The sequence below is a fragment of the Rana temporaria genome, chromosome 10 (assembly GCF_905171775.1).
Source record: "Rana temporaria chromosome 10, aRanTem1.1, whole genome shotgun sequence".
NCBI lineage: Eukaryota > Metazoa > Chordata > Amphibia > Anura > Ranidae > Rana > Rana temporaria.
In genome coordinates, this window is record NC_053498.1 from 112209909 (window position 1) to 112225462 (window position 15554).

The following is a 15554-nucleotide window of genomic DNA, read 5'->3' on the forward strand; positions in this document are numbered from 1 at the left end:
CAACTGGAGGGAGGCTTGGTCCACCCTAATCTATTTATTTACTTCACTGCTTTCTGACGCTTATGTATCCATGATTGGGCAGGTGGGTTGTATGGGAGCCGTTCTCCCAGCGATCGGAGAGGAAGAGAGAGGAGAACTACCACCCAGCATAACAGCTTTCATTTCAATAGCTGTGTATTCCCCGCTGTGAAATGAAAGCTGTTATGTTCCCCGCGCTCTGATCATCCGGGCGGCAGCTCTCCTCTCTTCCCCTGTACAGGTAGGATGCATTGGTGGATACAGGCTGCAGTGGTGGACACAGGCTGCATTGATGGATATAGGCTGCATTGGTGGCAGAGGCTTTATTGGTGGTCACAGGCTGTATTGGTGGACAAAGGCTGCATTGGTGGCACAGGCAGCATTGGTGGATACAGGCTGTATTGGTGGCACAGGCTGCATTGGTGGATACAGGCTGCATTGGTGGCACAGGCTGCATTGGTGGACACATGCTATATTGGTGGATACAGGCTGCATTGGTGGCACAGGCTTCATTGTTGGTCACAGGCTGTATTGGTGGACAAAGGATGTATTGGTGGCATAGGCTGCATTGGTGGCACAGGCACTATTGGTGGACACAGGCTGTATTGGTGGACACAGGCTGTATTGGTGGACACAGACTGCATTGGTGGCACAGACTGCATGGTAAACACAGGCTGCATATAGTGGACACGTGCTGCATGGTAAACACGGGCTGCATGTGGTGGACACGGGCTGCATGGTAAACACGGGCTGCATGGTAAACACGGGCTGCATGTGGTGAACACGGGCAGCATTTGGTGGAGACGGGCTGTATGTGGTGGAGACAGGCTGCATGTGGTGGAGACGGGCTGCATGTGGTGGAGACGGGTTGCATGGTAAAAACGGGCTGCATGGTAAACACAGGCTGCATGGTAAACACGGGCTGCATGTGGTGGACACGGGCTGCGTTTGGTGGACTCGGGCTGCGATTGGTGGACTCGGGCTGCGTTTGGTGGATTAGGAGGATTAACTTTAAATTAACATACAAATTCACAGATATTAAGATCTAAAAAACTCCTTAAAAAAATCTATTATATATAGAATATTAAAATTTGTAATACAAACTAACCCATTTTGTGTATCTACCATCATTTATTTACTAATCAATTATAAAACAGCTAATACTCAATTCAAGCCTTCAGGAGACATGGAATGTAAAGTATGAATCCATTTTGTCTCTCTCCAGAAGAGGTCCCTGACCTTTTTTGAACCTATTCAAGCTGGAAGTATCCTCTCTACACCCCAAAATTGTAGTGAGGATGGATCTTTCTCATAAAACCGCCTATAGTGATCTGAAACACTATGAAACCTATATTCCTTCTGGATATTTTTTACATGCTCCTCAATCAATTTTTTTAAGGGTACATTTACATATATATATATATATATATATATATATATATACATATATATATATATAATTACATAATTAGTTTGTCAGGACAAACCAGTTTATATACAACATGAGTAACGTCACAAGTGATAAGATCTCATATTTATACCCTGGTATCTCTGAATAGATGGTATGCCTCCTCAAATTGTTTCTAACATGACAGCAAGTTCTGTATCCACATTCAACTAAAGTTCTTAATTCTTCCTTGTAACCTTTATTTGTAGTAGTTACTGTATCAATTGGGGGGTTTAGCTTTTTCTTTTGAGCGCAGTACACGTGTTTATATACATACACTATATTTTCAAAAGTATTGGGACACCTGCCTTTACACGCACATGAACTTTAAAGGCATTCCCATCTTAGTCCATAGGTTTCAATTTTGAGTTGGCCCACCCTTTGCAGCTATAACAGCTTCAACTCTTCTGAGAAATCTGTCCACAAGGTTTATGAGTGTTTCTATGGGGATGTTTGACCACTCTTCCAGAAATGCATTTGTGAGGTCAGGCACTGATGTAGATGAGAAGGCCCAAATGTGTTTTATCGGGTTGAGGTCAGGATTCTGTGAAGGCCAGTCAAGTTCCTCCACCCCAAACTAGCTCATGAATGTCTTTATGGACCTTGCATTGTGCACTGGTCCAAATTATTTGGTGAAGGGGAGATTATGGTGTGGGGTTGTTTTTCAGGGGTTGGACTTGGCCCCTTAGTTTCAGTGAAGGGAACTCTTAAGGCATCAGCATACCAAGACATTTTGGGCAATTTCATGCTCCCAACTTTGTGGGAACAGTTAGGCATGGCCCCTTCCTGTTCCAAAATGAGTGCGCACCAGTGCACAAAGCAAGGTCCATAAAGACATGGATAAGCAAGTTTGGGGTGGAGGATCACCTTTGAGTGCTTTAGGGCTAGGTCTGATCACTTGAAGGTGGGAATGTAGCCTTAAAGTGGTTGAAAACCTCAGACATGAAATACAAACAAAGCATTTCTATAGTGTGTACTTGTTTCAGTTTAGAGCACTATGTGTCATTTCTGTCTGATGCTTTGTTCCTCTGCTATCAGCATGAATCACTTCTGACAAGTTTTCCTGACACCAAGAGAGAAAGGGGGATAGGGGTGGGAGCTCCAGCTGATTGACAGCCTCAGCTCTGTTCCTGTGCCCAATCAGCTCTCAGAGCTCTCCTCGCTGAGCTCTGCAGAGTATATTTTTAGCTCTCAGCCCACTGTACACCAGTTTAGTGTTGTCTTCCACTCACACCAGCTGCCTGCTTAATAGACATAGGTGATGACATTAGCTTACTGTTAAAGATAAAGAAAGTTACACTAGAAGTCCCTTTTGGCAGCTAAAATAGTTTGTATATATGCATTTCAGCTGTCTGTTTAGTTGTTTATGTGAAAAGTGAAGTAAATGTTATTATTACAAAGTACAGTATGTTTTTGATAGTCTTTATTAACTTAAAAAGTAAAATAAAATAAAATATTAAAACAATAATTAATATATATACAATTAGCAGTGGCTTTCTAATAAAATGTAAGGGATATGTGCCATAAGGCAGTAAAGGATCAACTGTGACTTTATAGTCATGCAATAAACGTTGTCAAGACGTTGTCACTAATAAATAGCTTTGGTATGACTCCTCATTTTATAAGGCATGACTGAATCCATATATCCCTAAAAAGAATCCATTGAGGGGCCAGAGAGATCATAATTTGCTGTCAACGCTCCATTTGTGTATTTTTAATAGATATATTCTGTAAATAGAAAGCACCACATACTGGGGAAGATGAAAGGCTATTGTGGTTCTTTGTCTTTCATGATAGAAATAGAGGTAAAGTTAAATCTCACACACTGGGTTTACAAACAGCAGGTACAACCCAATAGGTGAATTCAACCCTTTACTGCCCAAAAAAAAAGGAAAAAAAAAAAAAAAACTTGGGTGAATGTCGAATTGTAATGCCATCCGCTGATTAGGATAAAGTGAATTTTATATTGATACTGAAGAGTTCATAATTTATTATGTTGATCCAGACGCTGGACGTTGTGTTCATAACAGTTTCCTGGTGATCACAAGTAGGCTGAGGGTTTCAATCAGTGCTAAGAACATTGAATATGGCTGAATTGAAGAAGCAGCACTTGCTGAACCTGAAAAATAAAAGTACAGCGTTACTACAATTATAAATTTCTCCAATTATGGATGAATTTTCAGATTATTTGTTGACTAAATTCATCAACAAACATACAGTTCCTCCTGATACGCATCAATTGCCCACGTGGAATGTTACGTAAACACGTGGGATGACGTCCACTCCATATTGATAAATAGCTGCTCCTAGTTAAAATATATTTTTGTAGCTAAAGGATATATTTGTGCTGACTTGTCCAATTATGTGTAAAAAAAGGTTGTTAATATTTTAAGTTATGCTTTTAAAGAAGTTTGCCACATTCTTTCATTTATACCGCTGGGGTTGCCAACCTTGCCTAGATGGTAGGTAACATTTGGATTTTTTTTCAGCTTAAGAGTGATGTTTCTTCATGCTAAATTAAAAATAAAGCCAAACAGATCTAAGCTCATGGGCTGGCCCAAATTTGATATTTTTTTGTCCCTGATTTTTTGTTTTACAATTGGGTCACAGTTTGTGTCACCAAAGGGTTTAAAGGGTTTTTGCTAATTTAATATTGGGCCTCAACAGATGGCTCTAGGTTTATCATAATGAAGAATTATTACTACAGAAAAACAACATTAGTAAGTTACACCCATTCAGTTTGGCCTGGCACATCATTCAGGGACTGAACATAAAAGCCCTAAAGGCTGTTTAATTAGAAATGTGGTAACTCTCTATCATGTGTCTGCTTTTGAAAGCTCTGCTGGGAACTGGAAGTTCAAAGTCAGAAACCTGAAACTCAAGAACCTAAACAGCATAGTTACAGTGGATATAAAAAGGAATGTTAAAATGTCAGGTTTCTGTGATGTAAAAAATTGAGACAAAGATAAATAATTTCAGAACTTTTTCCATAAACTGTACAACACTTTTCTTTGCAAAAACACTCCAAATCTATCAGATTGTGAGGGCATCTCCTGTGCAACAGCACTCTTCAGATCACCCCACAGATTTTCAATCGGATTCAGTTCTGGGCTCTGGCTGGGCCATGCGAAATTGTTAATCTTATTCTGGCAAAGCCATTGATTTGTTGTTTGGATGTATGCTTTGGGTTGTTGTCATGCTGAAAGATAAAGTTTCATTTTGTATTCAACTTTTAGCTTTCATTTGGTGGTAAATGGTAATAAATATCTCCTGTTTTTTTTTTTTAATCAAAGAAAAACTAGGCCAAAATAGTAATTAAAAAAAATTCTGTATATTTGTTGCTACTACCATAACCTTCCACCAAAGAACAACCCAAAATTCTCATCCTCCTGGTGATCACAGTGATACCACATATGTGTATGTTAGTTATTTTTATGACCCAAACACTAACCCTGGCACTGACCTTGATCTAGGTATAGATTTTTTATTTTTATTTTAATAATAAAATATAAATAATGTAAATAATAATATTATAAATTTGGCACACTTTTTTTTTCTCTCTGCAAGGAAAGATATACAATATACAGAGGAAGAAAACATGGGGTGGGCTTTACAGTGACTGATCACTGTGGTAGCCAATAAGAGGCTATCACAGCAATCAGGTGACTCGAAATTGGGTGTTACGGGTCCCAATCGTTAGTACGATCAGCAGTTGCTGATAGTATTAAAAAAATATATATGGCATTGTCTCCATGAATGCAGGGCTGGCACAGGTATCATAAGGGCTGGTATGCCCATGACTTGAGGCCACAGCTGTTAGCATCCCTACCCCTGTGATTTTAGGCCATACAGTAGGACTGTTAGATCTCCATTATGAATCAACAACAACTTTATGTGACAGACACAGGGATGTTTCACACCAACAACACTCTATGCATATTAGAGAAGGGTTCTGTGCAACCACAAGTATTATATGAGGGTCTTCTGTTCTCATTTGTCTCACACAGTGTCAGAGTGGAGTTATTCAGAAGGAGAACATAAATGAATTAAAGTGGAAGTAAACCCTCCTATCGTTTTCAGCCAAGGAAGCAGCCATCTTGACCTCTGTTTAATCTGCAACTGCCATGATGCTGTACATGTGACCTGTTATGAAACCAGCCATTGGATGGTTTGGCAGTTTGGTTGAGAGCACAAACAATTGTGACAGCTAGCATTTCCGGCATGCCGGGAATGTTAACTGTTTTTGTAACTATCAAATTGAAGGGTTTACTTCCACTTTAAATAATGTAATTAAACATGTTTAAAATGGTATAAAAAGTCCCAGTAGTAAAAAATACTTGCTATATGGTGTATTAAAACCTAATCAATCCCATCTCAGGAGTGGATTTTTGAAGATTTGTTTATCGCTAAATATTAATGAATATTAAAGTTCATCTTTGGGAACATGTTACATTCTACACATTTTTAAGTGTGGAACATGTAACATATTCCCACTGGTGCAACCTTTCACCAAGCCATCACCTGTAGTGACAGCAACCCGAGGCTCTTCTCCCTGAACTCGCTGTCACAATTCTAACAGAAATGTGGATGTGCAGGGCTCCGCCCTCCTGGACGCATCACTCATTAACAGAGTTCTGTGACTGGGGGAGCTACAAGTACTGACAGCCTTTGCGGTTGTTGGCTTGTCGTTCTCAATGAACTACCCCAGCGCTGTTTAACATTCTAGGTAGTTCATGATTTCTTTCTGTCATTGTATATGAGATACGAGCAGACAGCTTACACTTGCAGGGGTAGATCCACGTACCTGGGCGCATCTTCCCGCCGGGCGTAGCGTATCTAAGATACACTACGCCGCCGCAACTTATTTTTTTTTCCGAATCCACAAAGAATTTGCACCGTAAGTTACGGCGGCGTAGTGTATCTCTGGCGGCGTAAGGGCGCGGAATTCAAATGGATGTAATGGGGCATGTTTTATGTTAATACGTCGTGACCCGATGTAAATGACGTTTTTTTTTAACTGCGCATGCGCCGTCCGTGGGGGTATCCCAGTGCGCATGCTCGAAATGAACCCGGAACAAGCCAATGCTTACGACGGTGACATCATTCTACGCAAATCCCTATTCGCGAACGACTTACGCAAACAACGTAAAAAATTCAAAATTTTACGCGGGAACGACGGCCATTCTTAACATTGAGTACGCCACCATATAGCAGCTTTAACTATACGCCGGAAAAAGCCGAACGAAAACAACGTAAAAAAATGCGCCGGCCGGACGTACGTTCGTGGATCGCCGTAAATAGCTAATTTGCATACTCAACGCGGATTTCACGGAAACGCCACCTAGCGGGCGCCAAAAAATTGCATCTAAGATCCGACGGCGTACTAAGACGTACGCCTGTCGGATCGATCCCAGATGCCGTCGTATTTTGTTTTGTGGATACAAAACAAAGATACGACGCGGGAAATTTAAAATTACGCCGGCGTATCAATAGAAACGCCGGCGTAATCCTTTTGTGGCTCTGCCCCGCAGTCTGCAGGAGTCTTGCATTGCACCTGCGATCTGCTGATTGCAATGCTTTGCAGGCTCCTAGTAAAAAAAAAAAAAATACCTACACCTTTTTTTAACTGCAAAAGATATCTAGATATAATTTTGCATTTTACAAATGTGAACTTATCCTTTAAACAGTTGCCACAAAAAATAAAATAGTAATCTCCCAGTGGTGACACCTGTTCTAGGGACAGCTATCAAAAATGATATCTTATGTTAATGTATGTATTTCTCTTCTATGGAATATAGTGTTATCTAGGTAACTTGCTTCAACATTGTCTCAGACAACAATGAACTACTTTCCTTTTTCTATCCATGACAGGTTTAGCTGGAGTTCCACATTTAATCACACTTACTTTTGTGCAGCGTTTTTGAAAGTTTGTAAGTCACATTTCCATTTCTGATTGAGACTCTAGAAGTAAGCAAAAGTCACATGAGAAAAATCCTAAAAATAATGTGGAATGCATGCAAAATTCATATTTGTTTTAGCTCAAAGCAGAACTAATTTATTTCATGCAAACACTAATATATACTATAAGGCCCCGTACACACGATAGAATCTATCCGCAGATAAATCCCAGCAAATGGGTTTCTGCGGATAGATCCTATGGTGTGTACACGCCAGCGGATCTGTTTCCGCGGAGAAATCTCCTCTGGGATGGATTCCAGCAGATCGAATATTTGTTGTGCTGCACAACATATCCATCTGCTGGAATCCATTCCAACGGATGGATCCGCTCGTCTGTACAGACTTACCGGATCCATCCGTCCAAAGGGATTCCCCGCACGCGTCGTAATGATTTGACGCATGCGTGGAATTCCTTATATGACAGCGTCGCGCCCGTCGCCGCGTCATAATCGCGGCGACGGCGCGACACGTCATCGGCAGAGGATTTCCGCGCGGATTTCAATGGGATGGTGTGTACACTCCATCCCATCGAAATCAGCGGATTTCTTTGAGAGGATTTATCCGTGGAAACGGTCCGCTGGACCGTATCTGCGGATAAATCCTCTCGTGTGTATGGGGCCTAATAGTGCCTGCACGCACACTTGCAAAACTATGGGCCAGATTCACAGTTGTAATACGCCGGCGTATCTACTGATACTCCAGCGTATTTTCAAATTTGCCGCGTCGTAGCGTTGTTTTGAATCCTCAAAACAAGTTACGACGGCTTTAGGCTTCGATCCGACAGGCGTACGGCTTCGTACGCCTTCGGATCGTAGGTGTAATACTCCGGCGCCCGCTGGGTGGAGTTTGCGTTGTTTTCCGCGTCGGGTATGCAAATTAGCTGTTTACGGCGATCCACGAAGGTACGCGCGTTCGTCGCAATCTCTTACGTCGACGCTAGTCGGTTTTTCCCGTCGCATACTTACGGCTGCTATTTCATGGCTTAGATTTAGACCAGCCATGTTAAAGTATGGCCGTCGTTCCCGCGTCGAATTTCAAATTATTATTTTTTTGCGTAAGACGTCCGGGAATCCGAAAGGACGTAACGCACGTCGCCGTTCAAAAAACACGTCGGGGCGCCGTAATTTCACACAAAGCACGGCGGGAAATTTCCTAACGGAGCATGCACAGAACGTTTGGCGTGGGAGCGCGCCTAATTTAAATGGTACACGCCCCATTTGAATTAGGCGGGCTTGCGCCGAACGCATTTACGTTACACCGCTACAAGTTTACAGGCAAGTGCTTTGTGAATCAAGCACTTGCACTGAAAACTTGCGGCGGTGCAATGTAAACGAGATACGTTACGCCGCAGCGCAGGTACCTGAATCTGGCCCTATGTATCTCTACTCTTTTTTTCAGAAGGTCCTCCAGCTGTTGTGCAGGCACAGTGCAGAATCTGGGTTTCTCTATGATCTTTTAGTTTCAACAGGTTGCACAGCTTAGAGCTCATAGACTTTCCACAACTTCCTCTTAGTATGTCTTTATGCATTGGTAAAAGGGGAAGCAACCATCACTGCACAAAAAAATGTGGCTTTCTCTAGTTCTACCTTGTTGTGTCTTCTCATTTGTTGACAGCAGCCTTTAAAAGAAGTAAGGCCTGTTTCAGATGGACATCATCTATTCCAGTCAGCAGGGATCTACAAACAGGTCCCTAGCTGAACTGAGGGTAAACAGAATGGATGTCACTGCTGTGAGATCCATGTGCGTTAATATTTTCCACTCCAACCTGTTAGCAGAGGCATATATTAGGTCTTTGGGCAGGCAAATTTAAACGGGCATGCTTTCCGGTACAGGAGGATTAGGGTGGAGATAGAACCGTGCTATTACATGCCTGATTCTTGGCAAAGAATGGAAATAGTTTCTGCAGGAAACTTTCAGTTAGGAAATTATTACATCACTTCACTAACTATTAACTTTTTCAACTTCCACTACTGCTGAGTAACAGGCAAGTTCTAATCTGTAGTCTGGGAACATCCATGTACCTTAGTGATGTAACCATTAGAAATATAATATAATCAATTGGTACTTCTACCTGCAGCATTTCATTAAATGTGTCATATTGTTATGTGACCTAGTAAACTGATAAGTATTCAATAGTAGTCTAAAGTGCGTCTTCTGCATTACTATCTGTTATGCTCTGATCACATTTGTAATACTTACATTAAATCAACAGAATCAGGAATTGGTGAAGATGATGAGGTCCATTTAGCAGTGAGTGAATTATTTGCATCAAAGGTGTGATTCAGCAGTGGTCCTCCAATACAGCTACTACTTCCATTTAGAGACCATGTTCCAGCAGCTGTGTTGTTTGATAGAGCCTGGAGTAGGACTGTGACACTTCCATTGCTATTGCCAGTGACGTTAACTGCAAATCAAATATGAACTGTTATTAGAAACCTGTCAGTAGCAATAAAACGTTATCTACATATTTAACATCAATAGACCTTCATGTCAAAACAGGTACAGTATATTTTTCTTTTGTAACTACTACTGGTTTCAGGAAAACCAAGACCTCTGGCTTGCTTCAGCTCATCTTCCGCTCATGTGATACTGACCTCTGCATTGCTCTTTTTATGCTCTCATCTTCCAAATCTCTACCTATCTGTCTGTGTGACCACGTTCCTGCCTCTTCTGTAAGTACTATGATGACATCCAGCACAAGTTCCCCTTCCTCAGCTTCAACTTCCATCACAAGAGTCAGTTCTTCTGCTGGCCCATGCAACTCCATGTCTTGTCCTGTCCTACATTGTCATCAATCTCGGGGGACAAGCAGGACAGGAGGCGTAAGGGAGAGCTCTCTTATTAGTTTGACCTCTACCAGATACACGACTTTTGGTTATTTTATGTCTAATTTAGCCTTAGTTTTTTTTTATATTGTAATACTGCTAACTCATTAAAAATTCAGATTTGTTGCTTTTCGTAATTCAGTGACCCAAATCAGTCAGCAGAAAATACACTTGCTCTTCTTAAGGCGGTGCATATTTCCAAATGTTCTGAGCTAGGAAAAAGGGCCAACTTTTAACAGCCTAATCACATCCTCAATCACACAGACCAGTCAGAATTAATGATGCGTTAACCCAGTGGGGCTGTTCTTTTTACCACTTCTTTTGCTTCATGCTAATACATGATACAAATAATGCAATAATAGGAAATTTTGATTAAAATGTTAGTGCAATATAACTATTTTGGCAGTTGATTAGAAAATTATTCAATGTAGTCCACTGCATTAAACTTCAAAGCACAACAAAAGAATTTGGTTATAATTTGGTTATATTTGGCTTTTGGATAAAAGAGCACTTATATCAAGTTTGGTTTAGCTTTTTTTTTTTGGGACCTCTTTTATCTAATTTGTTTTAAAACAACCCAGCTACATAATATGTGTGTTAAATAATGTTTATTAGCAAATGTGTGAAGAATGTCACATTTGTTGTGTTAAAAATAACAGTCCAGTAAGTATCACTAAAACACAGTGGATGGTGTATAACAATGACTGATTTGGTAAATTAGTGTTTTATAAAGGCATTGACCTGATGAATTTTCAGTGAATATATTGTTAATATGGGGTGAATGTCAGGATATGCATTGTATAAATATACCCTTATGTTGTAATAATAAACACAAAGCTCCACTAATATGTTAAAGGACTAGTTGCTCCTTCTATCTAAAAAGTATTCAATCAGGACAGAACATGGAAACTGCCATTGTTAACTTGTTTTAAAAAGTTCAGGCTCTGGCACAATCAGCCAGCGACATACCTGGGGTAAGGCATGTGCCAAGGGTGGCACATAAAGGACGCACTGCACAGGGGCTGTTACAGAGGGGGGTGGGCTTAAGTTTGGTATAGCACCCCCAAAAAACCTGCTAACACTCTTATTTTATTGTAAAATCTACGATTTCCCAAAGTACCCCATTTACTGGTGCTGCACAGTGTCATGTCTTAGTCTGCACCATGAAAATGTTTGATGCTCAATTGCTCATCCCGGGCAGATTGTGAGTTGACATACTAACCTAAAATATGGGTGGCAGAAGTTTAGACAAGGACGCAATTTTAGAGCCTGTCATATTCTCAGTAAATATGTCCCTGTTATCAGCCTAATACTGATAGAGTTACTGACCTGGAACAAGCAAGCAAGCAGCGACTCCTGACCTGCATACTTGTTATGCAGTGAACTATTAAGCAGTGAAGCACGGTTAAGGATGACCACTCTATAGCATCCACATGTAAAAATGTATTACAGTTACATTGATAGTTCCTATATTTTATATAGGCTTCTACCATGACTGATGAAGAGTAGCTAGTAAAAGTGATTGAACTATGACAAACCTAAAACATGTCAACACAGCACAAACATTCTAAAGCCAAAAAGTGAAACTGAACCAACTAAAATGTTAACTGTTGAAGGTGGTTAAAGCGTATGTGTATCCAAAACCTTTTTTCTTATTTTTGGATAGAGTAGAGAATGGGTAAAACCTATTTGCATTCTGAAAGTTGTTGGAGAAATATCTTCTACAATTTGAGGAGAGATATCTTCTACAATTTGGTGACAATTTTAGAAGTTCCCCTTCTAGACAATTGTCACCAGAACAGATACCACATTGGAAGAAGTCCCCTCTTCCCACCTCTTGTTCTCGTGACAAGTGTTGGATGTCCCCTCACTTTCTGTGTTGGTGACAGTGGTCCTCAGGACAACTGGAAAGGGTGAATCTCCCCAGCAATACAAATTTGTCAAAAGTTTAATAAAATTTGCTTTCCCTGGCTCAGTAATGTAAAAAAAACATTATGTTCCAAGAATAATTACTGTATATATACAAGTACATAAAAACATAAGCAAACATAACAGCACAGTGTCTGTTGCATTAGCAGAATCAATAAGTTCTAAAAGTCTCACCTGTATACACAGTATCATTGTAGAGGACCTCGGGAGAGATACTCATCTTATAGTCGTGTTCTGATGATGTGATGTTCGGAAAGTCACAATCTAAAGCATCAGCTGCGTGTCCTGCAGTGATGACTCCAATAAGCAGGAGAAGAGCAGCGCATTTTTTAAGAGACATCGTGGTATGAACCTTTTTTTCTGTGGAGTTCACTTGTGCACCTCTGTTTTCTTGCACACCTTTATATCCTGCACGGCCAAAATTATGTACTTTCCTACTTCCTTTTATTTATTTGCACAAGGATAAATTCTTTATGAGTTACACAATAAAACTATTCCTGTTTTTATTGAAACCAATTTGGCAGCCATGTATTCATTTCAACATATGTATAATCTTTGACTCACCCATAAGAAAAACATTGGTTATTCATGTATAAATTTTCTTTAAGTCTATTAAAAAATGTGTGACTTACCGTATAACTTTTTCCACTTCCGGCATGACTGATCATTGGAGTAGATATTAAACCAGTTTGATGGGTTTCACTTCACCCTAATAATATCTATGCTGCTTATGTGACATCTTTCTAAAACGAAAAAATTATGAAATAGTTCAAATTTGTTTTCATAAACTCATCAATGGCTCATCTTCTTAGGAAGTAATTATTAAATAGGTTTTTCATTTATTACACGATACTTCATTGAGGAAGGCCAGGAAGGTGTACCATACCACTTGTTTCAGTTCCACTTAATAGCAGATACAGGTGGCTCAAAGATTCAGGGCTACTTTGTTTTGTTTTTTGTCTTTTTTTAGGGATGATAATGCTTCTTAAATTATGTTTGTACTTGTGGTGGAGTTTTCCTATATGTCCCTCCTCCCCAAACAGCATTTACCCAAAGTCCTAAACCTGTGTGTCTCTACCTCTGTGAGATGTTTTGCTGTGCAACCCACTGGCATTAGCAAAAGTCTCATAGCCAGACTACTTCTTCCTAGCATATGCTTCACTTAATTTCTTTGTACAGACCTTTCATTATTTGTCCCATTGGTGGACAGACCTTCTATAAAAACAAAAATTCTATTGTGATGCAAATCCATGCAGGAAAGACCTCGCAGAGGCTGGGACAGCTTAAGTTGACCATATACTGTACAACTGAGTTTTAAGTAGCGCTACCCCCATAGGAGCTGCTTGAGTTTGTTCAGTCCGTTACTCTGCCTCTCAACCCCAAGAACAGTCTTGGCCCCTCTGGCAAACCTGACAATAGTGTGAGTGCAAGGACCAATGAGAAACACACACGTTATGCTAAAACACAGAAATTGTCTTTACTGCAAGGTTTCTAAGAAATAGTAACATACAATAACAGTATGTTTTTAAATGAATTAACTGAAGAGCAGCAACTGAGATCAAGAGCAATATAGCTCAATATACTGTCAGGCTGCTCTCAGGGGATTCCACAACCGCAAGTGACTCCGAGAGCAGAGGCAACACTTAAACAATATGACATTTTATATAAGATTGGCCACCACTACTTAAACTTGGCTCTATGAGTCCAGGCAGGAGGAGAGAAGAAGACTGACCCTATTTTATGTCAGACCTATTTCTTCTGTCCCCTGACACCACAGGCCCAGCTTCAAACACTGTACTCAGTTATACATTCAGTGGCTTAACTCCCAAGTCAGTCTATTCCGTGCACACACACTACAAATACTGAGCCCTGTGTGTGTGTGTGCATGCCCATATGACTCCAGTAACTCCAGTCCCTTAGATGAAAGATTAAAGCCTTGAATCTTTGGCTTAAAGAGACCCTCTACCGCACCTAATTACTTAAACTGATTGTGGACCACATCCCTGATACATAGAGCCAGAACTTTAAAGGGGTTGTAAAGGTTCGCTTACTGAACAGCTTACTGAGGAGGAACAGGAAGTGAGAAATTCAGACAAAGAAAACAAAGAAAAAAACATTTAGAAGGGAAATTTAAGGAAAAGGTAAGTGAACCAATAATGCAATAGCTTAAATTAACCTATTTGGAAAATAAAAAACAAACCTTTACTACCCCTTTAATTCCTCAGACTGGGACTTTAAACTGGGCCACAAACAGTTTGAAAGTGAAAAAGTATTCAAAATTTATTGCACATTGATAATATATAACAACATGGACATGGGGATATACGCAACAAACACAAATATTGGGAGCAGAAATGGAAACCAGCTACAAGGAAAAGCCCAGAGCTTTGTCAGACAGACAGAACGTCCAATGCGTTTCGAAAAACAAAATGCAGATCTTCTTCAGGGACAGAGGGCTTGCGGGTTCCAAATCTGTGGCTTATATCCCAAATGTTGATGCTCGACCCATAAAGATGAAGAACATAACTCAAAAGTAAAAATAAAGCTATGTCCATCCGAGCAGCGCACATGCAACAGAAAACGGGAATGACATCAGCCAGAGGTCTGTATAATGTGGAATGGTCTTATTGTGTAACTTAGTGGTATAAGTCAATATAGACCATAGCTAGAGAGGAGAGGTAGAATAGTACTTTCCCCTTGATACGGGTCCAGTTGATAGAGAGTGTATATCACAAATTAAATCATCCAGAACATCATGGGTTAAAGATGGTTGTATCCCTCAGCCAGATATCTGGACGTGCCTTATGGATCTTAAAGTTGGAGTCAAAATAATGTGGCTGTAGATGTAGTTGGTGGTGGCTGGAAAGGTAGAACAGAGAACTCGGTTCTAACTTGCCCGCCACATCCCCAGCCACAATATTTTGGGTACAGTGCCAAGCGAGTGACAATGTGCACCCAGCAGTACTTTTGGCCCACATTGCCAAAATGCGCTGCATCCCCTTTTGCTTCCTTTCCTGTGATATCAAGGGAAAGGAAGCAAACCCTGGCCCGGTAGGCCATAACGCGGGGGGGGGGGGGGGTGCTGCAGACACCCTAAAGGTGGATGCCGCACTTGAAGAAGAAGACCCAGAACTAATGGCATCTGCCCCATAAATACCCTCCCCCAGCATGCACAGCGAGGCTCAACCCTCCTGATTGGCTGCTGGGGAAGAGCACCCGAACCTTGACTCCACTGCTGCCATCTACTGCCCTGGGAAGAACACCCCAGTACAACAGAATCCCACAGCACAGGCAAGCTGAGACAGAGACCCAATTTGAACATATCAACCAGATCAGAGTTTAACTACACTCTGATCTCCCTCTAAATTTTTATATTT

At 40.7% G+C, this 15554-nt stretch overlaps 1 long non-coding RNA gene across 1 annotated transcript; it reads right to left on the minus strand.

The window, feature by feature from the left end:
* Positions 1-8950: 8950 nt before the first annotated feature.
* Positions 8951-9609, minus strand: LOC120915462. Its single transcript, XR_005743884.1, has 2 exons — positions 9189-9609; positions 8951-9150 (listed from the first exon to the last, which is right to left on the minus strand). It is a non-coding gene; the product is annotated as an uncharacterized LOC120915462 (long non-coding RNA).
* Positions 9610-15554: the final 5945 nt, after the last annotated feature.